Below are 14251 nucleotides of genomic sequence, written 5' to 3'. Positions count from 1 at the left end.
TCTGTCCGGTGATATTTGAAGGTGCTCAAATACGTTAGCCTTGTATCGGTAGATTTACTGGCACGTAAAAGAACACCTGCGGGACTAAATTCCGCCACCTCGACGTCTCCGAAAACCATAAAATTAGTTAATGGGACGTAAAGCGAATAACATTATTATTATTATTATTATTATTATTATTATTATTATTATTATTATTATTATTAGGAAATATGGTCCTGAGAAACTGAAGAACTATGAGATTAGTGCAAAACATTTCCAGCGATCGGATTTTAGGAATCTGAATTTAACCAGCTAAGGGTACGGGGTATATTTGGCGTTTTGTCGTTGAGGTGTTTTTTTTTTTTTTTTGCTAGTGGCTTTACGTCGCACCGACACAGATAGGTCTTATGGCGACGGTGGGATAGGAAAGGCGTAGGAATTGGAAGGAAGCGGCCGTGGCCTTAATTAAGGTACAGCCTCAGCATTTGTCTGGTGTGAAAATGGGAAACCACGGAAAACCATCTTCAGAGCTGCCGACAGTGGAATTCGAACCCACTATCTCCCGGATGCAAGCTCACAGCCGCGCGTCTCTAACTGCGCGGCCAACTAGCCCGGTTCGTTTTTAGTTTCAGCCTGCTTAATATCACATGCAATATGTTTTCAGTTCATGGTAATAGGTTGAAGAACAAAGTGTTTCCTTCTCTCGACTTCTTGGGGAGGGAATGCAAAAGACCTGGTCAAAAGAAAAGAATTAGGGAAGACGGTGAATATTCGCTTGGCGAAATCTAAGTCCATTATTCACGTGAGGTAGATGATATGTGTGCAGCAAAATTCTGTACCGAGCGAGTTGGCCATGCGGTTAGCGGCGCGCAGCTGTGAGGTTGCATCCGGGAGATACTGGGTTCGAACCCCACTGTCAGTAGCCCTGAAGATGATTTGTGGTTTCCTATTTTCATACCAGACAATTGCTGGGGCTGTACCTTAATTAAGGCCACGGCCGCTTCCTTCCCATTCCTAGGCCTTTCCTGCCCCATCGTCGCCATAAGACCTATCTGTGTCGGTGCGAAATAAAGAAAAAAAAGACTGTACCTTAAACTGAGGCCACGGCCACCTTCTTCCCACTCCTAGCCCTTCCCTGCACCATCGTCACCATAGGATCTCTCTGTGTCGGTGCGAAGTAAAGCAACTTGTAAACAAACAAAACAAAACAAAACAGGGAGGGTTATGCAATGCTTCGTGGTGAGGAAATACTTGAGCACGGTGTCGCTCAGCAAGGTACCTGGGGGGGGGGGGTCGATTGCCTTTCAGGCTGATCTTTTATATCTCATTCACATTATTAAGTCCCCCCGGGCGGTTTCTGCTCATATCGCAGAAAATATGTTTTTTATTAAACAACATTAAAACTTATTGCAAATGTCTAGGCCGATTAAAAGAAAGGAAAGAACTTTATCGTATGCGTGAAATTATTCCTGTAACTCCAGTGCGTATTCATTAGCTCTTAGCTGAATTTTAAGAATACCAGCAAACAGAATGAAAAAGGAATCTCTCAACAAGGTGATTCCTTTAGATAATTGTACCTTGCGGAGTCAAGAACAAATGAAAACCGAACTGTAATGAAGTTTTAACAGTATAAGCTCTTCAGTGTCTCTACAGAAACGCCCCGTTATTAGTTATTTACAAAGATATTTAATTCATCAAGCTCGGCCTTCAACAAGGTTACACTCTCCCTGTGGTGCAGATTATCACCGAGTTTGTTTCGGTGAATTTTATCTGATGGCTGCAGACTGCTGAGTTGATATGCGCTAGCATTACACTTCTGTTGATCATTTCAGAATCGACGATTAGGAGGGGCGAGGGGGGGGGGCAGTCGCCCCCCACTTTGTGGAGAAAAATTCCATTTTTGCCACCCGTTTTTTTAAGTTTCAGCACACTGAAGAATCTAACAGTTATTTAAAAATTCCCCTGAAACTACATATTATTAAAAAAAGCAATTTGTACAGACCCTGTTGTTTTTTCAGCTAATTCCTTCCTTTAATTTCTTCAATTATTAAGAGAAATACTTAGTAGAAATAGGCACAAAATGTCATTCGTCGCGGCTAACAGATTCGTACAGCGCCACAGCAAGTAGTGGAGACTCGCGCATCAATGCGTAGTATGTATATATATTCTTTTTTGCCAAAGTTATGGACACTGGGGTATGATTCACCCGCTTACCGCGTGCATTCGTCAGTCTGGCAGTCTCACTCAGTAAATGTGTCTGTTCAGTTCTGTCTAGTGTCGTTTCTTTTGTTAGTATTTAGTCAAATACGAAATTACATTTTGATTGTATAATAACGCCGAACTTCTATTCAGTTGCACTGCATGTCTAATTATTTTTCGTTTGGTGAAAGTTTTATTGTATAGTACTATTATTACCGCACTGAATTTCGTAGACTAAACCTTTGTATTTCTATGGAAATTCGCTCAGAGAGCACAGAATACTTGCCATTTTGTAGTTTTTATTTTCAATTTTGATACCCTTCACCCCCCTCCCCCCCGATATAGCCCTAGACCGGGTACGTTTTAGTGTCTATACTTATTTGCACCCCCACTTCTAACTCCCAATCGCCGCTATTGGATCATTTGATCATTATTTCCCAATATTGCTGTAGGATATAAGCCTCTGCATTTCCTACGACTGCTAGTTTCCTCGGAGACCGTATATCTTTCTATTATTTCTAATGTGGTGATACTTTTATTCAACATAAGAATGAAGTTACAATAAATTGGCAAGCAGTGCCGGCCGGGAATTTTAGCTTCGTCCGCTTGGCAGCGAGTTTCCAGTATTGGCATTTTAAATTATTTGGTGTCAGCAAGTACCGTACAACGCCAGTGTACAAAATTGTTAACGAAAGATCATTCGGAAGCCAGATGCATTCTATATGGAAAGATAGAAATTTGACGTAGCTTACGTCGATAGCCCGTCATGTTACCGTCAACTCTCAAACCTACTGTGTAGATGTATACGAAATCTAAGAATATAAGAAAAATGTATTATAATATAATAGGTTACTGAATGATTCATATTTTCCAAATACAGTGACTTCTCCTTTGAAGTGCTCTTTTACGGTTCAGGCTGGTTGTGAGCCTTCTAGGTGAAAACAATTTTCTTAAAGTACGTGCACTGTTCTTTTTAATTAAGTTTCATTCATTGTGTTGGATGAAGGAGAAAAGTGCTCTATTTTTCTATTCTTCCTACCATCAAATTGATTTGCTCCTCACTTTCTTCTACAGGCGACTGACAGGACTCGGTGGCGGGTCGTGTTGGGATGGCTGATAATGGCTGGCTCCGGACTGATGGCAGTACCAGTCGTCATGCCCAGCAGCCTCTGGACACCCCTCCTCCGGTCAGATTAAGGGTAAGTATACCCATCATTCTGTAGGTCTGTGTGTAGTGTGATTTTTATTTTATCTTATGAGTGGTTTAACATCGCACGAACTCGGATAGGTTTCCGGCGAGGTCGGGACTGGCAAGGGCTGGACCTGGAGAGGAAGTAGGTGTGGTCTTAATTAAAGCACAGCCCCAGCATTTGCCTGGTGTGAAAATCGGGAAACCATGAAAATCCGTCTTCGGGGCTGCCGATCATCTCCGGATTGCAGCTCACAGCAAGGCGACTCTTACCGCGTAGCCAGCTCTCTCGGTGTTTACTATTGGTGCTCCAAAATTGCCAAGAGCACAGTGAAAGATAATCGTTCTAAATTATTTTAATACTGATATTATTGGATATTTGTGAATATTGAGCTACTGACACGGATGCTGTAGTGGAAAAAGCAAGGGAATGCATAGGAACAACTGTGTGTAAAGATGGGAAAAAGCGAACATCATTTTGGAACGATGAAGTGAGAGCAACTTGTAAACCTAAAAAGAAGGCTCATCAGAAATGGCCCCAAACAAGGGCTGATGCAGACAGGGAATTGTACGTAGATGAAGGAAACAGAGCGAAACAAATAGTTGTTCAATCCAAAAAGAAGTCGTGGGAATATTTTGGTAATAACCTGGGAAGGCAAGGTCAAGCAGCAGGGGGAAACATTTCTGGTCAGTAATAAAGAATTTTAGGAAGGGAGGGGAAAAGGAAATGAACAGTGTTTTGGGTAATTCAGGTGAACTCATAATAGACCACAGGGTATCACTGGACAGGTGGAGGAAATATTTTGAAAATCTCGACATAAATGGGAATCATCATGGTGGTGTCGCGAACAACAGAGGTCATAGGGAGGAGGAAAATGATGGTGAAATTACGTTTCAAGATATGGAAAGGATGGTAAATAAACTCCATTGTCATAAAACAGCAAGAATAGATGAAAAAGGACCTGAAATGGTGAAGTATAGTGGGAAGGCAGGGATGAAATGGCTTCATAGAGTAGTAAGATTAGCATGGAGTGTTGATGAGGTACCTTCAGATTGGGCAAACGCATTAATTGCACCTATCTATCAGCAAGGGAACAGGAAGGATTGCAACAACTATCGAGGTATCTCATTGATTGGTATACCAGGCAAAGTATTCACTGGCATCTTCGAAGGGAGGGTGCGATCAGTGATTGAAAGTATGTTGGATGAAAACCAATGTGGTTTCAGACCACATAGGGGCTGTCAGGATCAGATTATCAGTATGCGTCAGGTACAGTATTTGAAAAATGCTACGAGAGGAATAGACAGTTGTGTTTATGTTTCGTAAATCTAAGGAAAGCATATGACAGTGTACCGAGGGAAAAGATGTTCGCCATACTGGGAGAGTATGGAATTAAAGGTAGGTTATTAAAATCAATCAAAGGTATTAATGTTGACAATTGGGCTTCAGTGAGAATTGATGGTAGAATGAATTCTTGGTTCAGGGTACTTACAGGGGTTAGACAAAGCTGTAATCTTTCACCTTTGCTGTTCATAGTTTGCATGGATCATCTGCTGCAAGGTATAAAGTGGCAGGGTGGGATTCAGTTCGGTGGAAATGTAGTAAGCAGTCTGGCCTATGCTGACGACTTTGTCTTATTGGCAGATTTTGCCGAAAGCCTGCAGTCTAATATCTTGGAACTTGAAAATAGGTGCAATGAGTATGGTATGAAAATTAGGCTCTCGAAGACTAAATTGATGTCAGTAGGTAAGAAATTCATCAGAACTGAATGTCAGATTGGTGATTCAAAACTGGAACAGGTAGATAATTTCAAGTATTTAGGATGTGTGTTCTTCCAGGATGGTAATATAGTAAGTGGGATTGAATCAAGGTGCAGTGAAGCTAATGCAGTGAGCTCACAGTTGCGATCAACAGTATTCTGTAAGAAGGAAGTTAGCTCCCGGACGAAACTGTCTTTACATCGGTCTGTTTTCAGACGAACTTTGCATTACGGGAGGGAATGCTGGGTGGATATCTTATCCATACGTTAGAAGTAACAGACATGAAAGTAGCGAGAATGATTGATGGTACAAACAAGTGGGAACAATGGCAGGCGGGTACTCGGAATAAGGAGGGAAAGGCTAAGTTAGGAATGAACTCGATGGATGAAGCTGTACGCATAAACCGGCTTCGGTAATGGGGTCATGTGAGGCGAATGGAGGAAGATAGGTTACCTGGTGAATAATGGACTCTTTTATGGAGGGTAAGAGAAGTAGAGGGAGACCAAGACGACGATGGTTAGACTCTGTTTCTAATGATTTAAAGATAAGAGGGATATAAGTAAATGAGGCCACAGCACTAGTTGCAAATAGAGGATTGTGTCGACGTTTAGTATACTCACAGAGGTTTGCAGACTGAACGCTGAAAGGCATAACGGCCTATAATGATGTATGTATGTATGTATGTATGTATGTATGTATGTATGTATTATGTAGTTATTTGTGTTCGAGAAAGTACACATTTTGAGTCTCTGCAGGATGGTTGATTCTGGTCAGGTTAAGACCAGATTGCCATCTCTTACATCTAACCAGACTAATACATTTACAAAAATAACAAAATGTTGTATTTAATGACTAAGATGGTGGATGAATAATTAGTCGTTGGTATGTGTAAGTGAAATTAACTTTTTTTTTTTTTTGCTACTGGCTTTACGTCGCACCGACACAGATATGTCTTATGGCGACGATGGGACAGGAAGGGGAAACCATCTTCAGGGCTGCCGACAGTGGGGTTCGAACCTACTATCTCCCGAATACTGGATACTGGCCGCACTTAAGCGACTGCAGCTATCGAGCTCGGTATTAACGAACTTAATCTAGCCCATACCAGAAGACGTAGTGCACATTGAATACTGTATCTCATCAAATATTGGCTTGGGAAAGCACATGGTTTAGAAACATATAAATTAAACTAAACTCAGTCCGCTTAAACGCACACTAAATATTACGAACGTAAGTCTAATTCAGCAACTGATTGATATGTGCACTTTGGATATTTACAGTTTCTCTGCAAAGCAAGTAATGCAAGTAGCAAATCCTGCCCTTAGTTATACCCAAGTTGTCCGACTCCTTTGCTAAATGGTCAGCGTAATGGCCTTCGGTTCATTAGGTGCAGGGTTCGGTTAATTACTGACCGGAATATTAGCCGCGTTTGGTTAATTCCTCGAATACTGTCTTACTCCACATCTTCATTTACAAACAACATATCACACTACCAACCACCACTGAAACAAGCAATATTGAATACATCCGTCTACATAGAATTGGTGTCAGGAAGGGCGTCTAGCCGTAAAACTGAGTTTAGTAGACATACAACATGTGCTCAACAGTGAAGAAAATAGCGCCGGCATGCTCAGCTTAGAATGCGCGGTACCGGGCGAGTTGGCCATGCGGTTAGGGGCGCGCGGCTGTTAGCTTGCATCCGGGAGATAGGGGTTCGAATTCCACTGTCGGCGTCCCTGAAGATGGTTTTCCGTGGTTTCCCATTTTCACCCAGGCAAATGCTGGGGCTGTACCTTAATTATGGCCACGGCCGCTTCCTTCCAACTCCTAGGCCTTTCCTATCCCATCATCGCCATAACACCTAGCTGTGTCGGTGCGACGTAAAGCCACTAGCAAAAAAGAAGAATGCGTTGTCGTTTAAATAATATTGATATTGAATTAGTCAGCGGAGTCCTACAAGTTTAATGTTCTCGTAACATTTGTGCCTATTTGCATTATACACATTGATATATAATTACTAGACCTGGGATTTTAGGCTCTAAAAAAATTAGTTTAAGGCACCTAAAATAGGCTTTTAAAACAAGTAAATATTCATTTAAAAGATAAAATAGGCACTTAAAATATGTTTTTAAAATGTTGGATGGGCAGGAAATAGACTTTAAAATATTACAATATACACTTAAACTGTGACGTGATACTTTCTTTACTTTAACAAATGTGGTACCCCTATTCTTAACCGAAATAACTGTAAAATTAAGACAGAATAAAAAAGACATTTATCAAAAACTATATAAAAAGTCATGTGTCAAAAAAGTTACGGATTATGTATCATTATTACTGATCTAAAACCTTAAATCAGCACTGTAGGCATCCAATAACGGTGTAAACGTGAATGGAGTATGTGTTTATTATTTGTGAGGAACATTCCTACAGTACTTTCATTCGTAGTTTCCTTTACAGTACATAACAATAATCTTCTCCAAATTTTCCAGTCAGTCTGTGTCTTTTGTCTGTTAAAATCACTTTGAAAGCAGAAAAAGAACGCTCCACACTCACAGATGTTAGAGGGGCATAGGAAAATTTACCCACATTTTTCAATTCAATTTCATTTGGTAAGTCTACCTTTTCCTCATCCATTACCTGATGTACCCTTTTCAGCACTGAATAACCTGGATTCTTCTGCAGTACACTAGACCACTTGTCTCTTATTTTATCCCCTACCTTGCCCCTAGCACTTTGTATGTTATTCTCAGCTTCCTCAATTACAGAAAATTGCTGTTTGAGACTCTTTCCTTTTTCCTCCATTTTTTTAATGGTGACTGGAGGAAATGAAAAATTTGCCTCAATATAGGCAATGTCTCTCTGAACACTTGAACAATCATTTGACAGCTCTTTGACAGACGACAAACATGCAGAGTTGTCCGTTAAAGGCAAATTGTCGATCACAGTTACGATTTCCTCAAGATGTTCTGCATAATACAGGCAGCTTCCATCCAGGAACCCCAACGGGTGATGATTGGCTGTGGTGGTAGGGGAATAGAGGGGAGTTTCTCTCGAAAGATGGCTATTCTTCATGGAGCCTTAGAGAACACTTTCTTCATTGTTGAAATGAGAGTATTTACTGCAGGAAACTCGGCCCTAACTGTTTCTGCGAGTCTATGCAAGGCATGGGCCATGCAAGTAACATGAATTAAAGAAGGATGGAAAGTTTTGAGGAGAGGTGCAGTGGCAATCATGTAGGAAGCAGCATCGGAGACAAGGAGAAGGACTTCAGAATCATCAACACTCCCAGGATACAACAATTGCAACCCCTTGTTGATGAAGTATGTAATGCTTTGACTATTGACTTTCTCAAGCTGTTTAGAGCAAAGAAGGTGAGCGGTAGATGCCTGATTGGGTTCCAGTTTTCCTACTATAAGGTTAGCAATGTACCTGCCCGCAGAGTCGGTGGTTTCGTCCACACACAACCATATGCAAGACTCCCCAATATCCTCCCTGATTGACAAAATCACCTCACTGTAACAAATATATAAGTAGTTTTTATTTAATGTAGATGCTGATGGGATGTGCTGCTTGGTGTATTACTGTAAAAAATCTCTGAAAACCAGATTATGCACAGCATTCCAGGGGATATTTGCTGCAACTAGGGCTCTACACATATCAGCATAGAAACCATTATGGGTTGTAGGAGATATAGTTTGTGTGAGCAGAGTCTGTCTAATGTTACTTTTCATGGCTGCTTTCGCTTTGTGACTGGCAGTATCTGCATGGTGCTTAAGGTGGCATTTTTTCTCACGTGAAATCTAAAACACAATAAAGTGATGCCAATTAGAGACCAAGATGAGGAATAGAAAAGGTGAGCTATTGAATAAAATTTGTAATTTTGAACTATTTAAATTAAGCTATTATTACTCTAAAGTTAATTAAGAACAAGAACATTACAGTCCCCGAAGGGCGTTGGCTTTCAATAACGGTTGCTGCCCAGCTCATGACCTGCAGATATTGGGTGGCATGTGGTCAGCACGATACATCCCTCAGCCATATTGCCTCCGTGACCCCTGCCCACTGTAGCTTCTCAAATTTCTTCACGATGCTGGGTCGACACCGTTCCAGACCTCATAGATTTCTAAATTACTGCTGGTACTGGAAATCGAACCCAGGTCGCCTGGACTAGGTCTCTACAATTAGAGGAGCCAATATCAAAATCTTAGTTTTAGATTAATATGAAATTTAAAATATATGCACATAGCTGCTTATTGGAGTACTGGCAGAAAATAATCTTGCCATCAAAACTCTCCCTAGAAATTATACAAGCCATTGTAATCTTGGATGATTTTGTTTTAGGCATGATGAACTATATTCACTTAAACAGATGTTCTTTCACTGGCAACTTGACACAGTATGTCCGTTCTTACTACCTGCTCCTTGTTCTTCCTAGATGGCCCCTCCAGCCTTCACTCAGCATTCCTTTGGTGACAGTTGTCTGGGAAGAGCACATTTCTGTGAAAAACCCACCCTTTGCTCTTCTGCTCGTTCCAGGGATATCCATTGTGTGATTGTAAAATTTACCGAAGTTGAATTTTATTTTAAATGTAGAAAATAGGCATTTTTAGGCACTAAAATAGTAAAATAGGCTTTAAAGGTCTAAATAGGCATTTTAGGGCACTATAAAACTCTATTAATGTAAGGGATTTATCATGAAACGTCAACATATTTTTAAAAAATCATGTTATTTTGTAAGGAACAAATTAGGCATTTGCCTTAAAATCCCAGGTCTAATAATTACTCAGCGGAGGCGTACAATTGTAACGTTCTCGTAATATTTGTGCCTATGTACATTATACACATTAAAGTTACATCTACTGATTGGCTTGTTTTCATTCATATTACATATTTTTTAATTCCCAAATTGTTTTTCACCCATTTTTGGAGCATCTTTGTCAGTCATTCTCTTGGAATTGTAAACGTAGAAATTTGGCTCCGAAGGTAGATTTTCCAACATTCATTTTCAATTTTAACAAAGTGCAACACCTTGAGGCATAATCGGTAAGAATATGAATCAAATTCCCTATGAGGTTACTTCTATACGAAAAATGGAATTTACCGCTCTCTTCTGTACATTGTTTGTCGTCGAATTTATAAATTTCAGTTATTTACCTCTTCCAGTACTGAACGAATATACTGATCTACACTGACTTAGCAAATGTCATGGGATAGTCATCTAATAGCGTGTGGGGCCTCCTCTGGACGCAGCTGACACCAAATCGTTTGCAGAGCGGCAGCCAATGCTGGTCTGTTCGTGGGTGCAGGATCCATGGCACGGAGCCTACGTTCCAGGACATCCCAGATATGCTCGATAGGGTTCATATCGGGGCTCCTGGGTGGCCATGGTAGTCGTTGGACCTCCGCTGCATGTTCCTGGAACCATTCCCGGGCGACGTGGGAGCGATGAGGGGGCGCGTTTTCATCTTGAAACACCGCAGAACCGTCTAGGCACTGGAAGGCCAAAAATGGGTGGAGATGGTCTCCGAGCAGCTCAACATACCGCGTACCATTCGAAGTCCCTTCCAGAACAGCTAGAGGGCACATTCCATACCAGGAAAATGCACCCCAGACCATAACAGAGACACCAGCGCACTGGACCACACCTTCGAGGCAAGCGGGATCCATCGTTTCATGTGGTCTGCACCATACACGGTGCCTCCCATCGGCATGGTGCAGTTGATATCGTGCTTCGTCCGACCCTATCACGTTACGCCATTGTTCCAGTGTCCATCCCTGGTGACTGGCGACAAATGCGCGTCGTTGTGCCCGATGACGTTGGGTTAACAGTGGCACCCATGTGCGGCGCCGGCTCCCTTGCACCATAGAACCCTTGTTCCTAGGGACTGTCCACTGGGAGACGTGTCTAGCACTGCCTGTGTTGAATTGAGCCGTGATTTGTTGCACGGTTGCCCATCTGTCACTATTGACAATCTGTCTCAGATGTCGCCGGTCACGGTCATCGAGTGCGGCTGGACCGCCTGGTCGTTCGTCTGTTGTGGACAGTGACACCCGCATTCAACCATTCATGATACACCCTGGATACGGTTGATCGTGTGATGCCGAATTCCCGCACCACTTCCGAAATCGCACTTCCCATCCGTCGGGCACCGACCACCATACCCCATTCGAACGGTGTCAGCTTACGACGACGTTCCATCTTACACATGTCACATGCACAGCCACTGCTCACAAGGTCTCCTATACAACTGTCGCTGGCACAGGGGGCGTGTGGTGCGCAGACAACACACCTGCTCACCAGTGCTCCGCTACCCATGACATTTGCTCAGTCAGTATACATTGCGATTTTATCCAGTATTAGAATACCGCCCCGTAGCAAGAACACAACTACATATTTTACTACGTTGAGTAAGAAAGCCTACGCATGCTCGAGCATCCCTAGTTTTCCATAAATTGCATCCGTCTCCTGAAAGAAGGCCTTTTTGTGTATCTACTAGCATAGCATAAACTAGACCGGTCCAATGGATTTAAGCTTAGTGAATGAGACAGTCCACACCCCACCCCTGGATAGTCCTTCGGTCCAACAAAAAATGGGGGAGAGGTGCTCCTCCTGGACCGTCCCTCGGTCCACCAAACAGGTGGGGGGGGGGGCGAACCGTCCCTCGGTCCACAAAAATATTTCCGGTTTCCTCAGCAGTCCACCAGTTCCCCTCAGGCTTCATGCTCGAGGGACGGAGCACTGCTGGTGACTATCAGTGGTCACTCCGACCGAGCCGGCCGAAGTTGACAGCCTATCCTCCCTCCCCCCGCGTGGTGATGAACTCAGCTATATCACCTCCAACGTGCTGTTCCAAGAAGATAAAGAGACAGCAGGGAAGATTGGGAATAAGTGATACTGTGGGAGGAATCTGCTTGTCCCCATGCTCAGCGTGCTAGCAGGCCAGATGGGATGATGAGGTATCATAGTGGTGTAATCGGGTAGTATCAGGAGAAGACCACATAAGAGGAAATAAAAAAGTATCTACGTGTGAAACCAGACAAATTTTAGATAGCACATGCAAGGATGTGGGCTGGGAAAGTCCAGGTAATATTGTTAGTTTGGAATAGGTATCATGCACAAGTCAGTATTCTCTTACATACCAGTTCAGCTATTCCGAGAATCAGTCCTTCTAGGCACTGTTGTGAGTAGCGCGGGCCTTGCCGGTTACCAAACCATGCCGCGGAAAATACTAAGACCTGCTGCAAAGACTGGTCCCCTTGGGGACGCTGGTGCGTATTCTGCGATCTCGGAGAATGCGCCAATGCCCGCCGTGGCTGGGATCTTTTTTTTTTTTTTTTTGCTGTTTGCTTTACGTCGCACCAACACAGCTATTCTTATGGCGACGATGGGATAGGGAAGGCCTAGGAATTGGAAGGAGCCGGCCGTGGCCTTAATTAAGGTACAGCCCCGGTATTTGCCTGGTGTGAAAATGGGAAACCACGGAAAACCATCTTCAGGGCTGCCGACAGTGGCTGGGATCTACTGTACTGGAGGGGGCAGATACATGGCGACGGTCTCCTTCCTCTGTTCTCGAGGTATGGTTCTATATACCGAACAACCACGATGGGAGCCGGTTTGCCCCCGGGCAGTTGGCGCACACCACGTAGAGCCCACAGCTAACCTGATGGTGGCCCCACCTCATAAAGCGGAAATACTGCAAGAACTGCTGAGAGGAACGTTTGGACCTCACCTGACTGCCGCTTCCCCTCGAGGCTCCCTCCTGATTGGCTCCTCGTTCGATTGCCTTCCTGGGAGCTGTCGTGGGCTGCGGCTGAATAGCTCTCCCCTGGTGGACCGGCATCATATTCCTGCTGCGGCGTCGGCGTCTCCTTCCTAGCAATGGTCTTTCCTTTGTAGGAGAGGCGGCTTCCTCCTGTGAGTGGCCCGCCTCCCTGCCTGGGAACCGTGAGGCAACGGGATGCCCCACTGTAGTGCGGGCTTCTCTTTCCTGGGTGGCGGTGTCGTCTGCTTCGGTATATGCTGGCTGCTTAGCATTTGCCCTGTCTTGTGGGGCACACAATGATATCTGCATCGTGAAGCTGATGCTATCAGGCCGCGAGGTCTGGGTAGCAATATCAGAACGCCAGGGGGGCGTTCGTCTCCACTTCCGTGCTGCCGTCCGCTGTCCTGGTTGCCGTCCTGGTTTGCACCTAGGTGACCCTTACGGGTGGCTGACGTTCCTGGTTGGCGCCCTTTGGCGTCTGCGTCCACTTCGAGAAGCAGCGCAGGATGACGCTCGGGAGCGTCGCTTTCCACACCAGGTCTCGCAGACGCGGGTTCTTTGACAGGGAGGAGGCACGGATCCGTGCCCACCTGCCTATGACTGTGCATCCTGTTTGTCCGCGTATTGGTCGTCTTCGTCTCAGGCAACCGAGGTTCGTTGCCCGAGCCGGGCAGCTGATCCATCTGCGTGGCGACGTCCTCCCTGGCACAGAGAGATTCACCTTTGCCCGCAATCCTTACGGACTGTAGCGGGCTAAAAAAATTATCTTAGTACGGCAATTTGGCTGGATCCTGAGGGTGAATGAATACTCTCCCGGGAAGGAACGCCTCGATGTCCCTGGCTGTATTGCTGTCTCAATCGTAGGAGATGTGGAAGTACAGCAGTTGCCTTTACGTTTTCCATCAGGTTTTCGACCGTCCGTAACAGCCTCTCATCGTAGTACACAAGTAGCGTCGGGTTGTCCGGGTCAGAGTGATTGGGCTATAGCATGAAGTCCATCACGTTGATGGCGGAGAATAAGTTCGCATTCTCTTCCGTAGAGAGCTCCGTGATGTCCGCCGTCTTCTCTTATGAGAACCGTTGTAAGAGGAGTGAAGATATATACTGTGTGACGATTTGTGCTGGTTGAAATGTTCCTTTCTTACGCGGCGCTGGTGTAGATATATAGGCATCAGCTGATTCTGAACAGTGTTTCTAAATGAGATTTGATGTGACTTAATTCGGAATGTATCGTTTAAATAAATTATCTGAAACAGTGTATTCATTATTGTGGTGTTTCAGGACTGTGCATTTTGTTTACTGATGGATGACTTGTGTTTATTTGCAATATATGTTTGATGCAAATTAAGATACC

The 14251-nt window shown here is 43.9% G+C and overlaps 1 long non-coding RNA gene across 1 annotated transcript in view; it reads left to right on the top strand.

Annotated features, from left to right (window-relative positions):
* The window catches only part of LOC136864616 (uncharacterized), a 237182-nt gene that overhangs the window by 160767 nt on the left and 62164 nt on the right, over positions 1–14251 (top strand). Inside the window, exon 2 of the long non-coding RNA XR_010859339.2 lies at positions 3256–3380. This is a non-coding gene — a long non-coding RNA (uncharacterized lncRNA). The remainder of the gene's footprint in view (positions 1–3255; positions 3381–14251) is intronic.

The sequence above is a fragment of the Anabrus simplex genome, chromosome 2 (assembly GCF_040414725.1).
Source record: "Anabrus simplex isolate iqAnaSimp1 chromosome 2, ASM4041472v1, whole genome shotgun sequence".
Lineage (NCBI taxonomy): Eukaryota > Metazoa > Arthropoda > Insecta > Orthoptera > Tettigoniidae > Anabrus > Anabrus simplex.
Note: the sequence above shows the minus strand (reverse complement) of the source record. Positions and strands in the feature narration are given on the sequence as shown.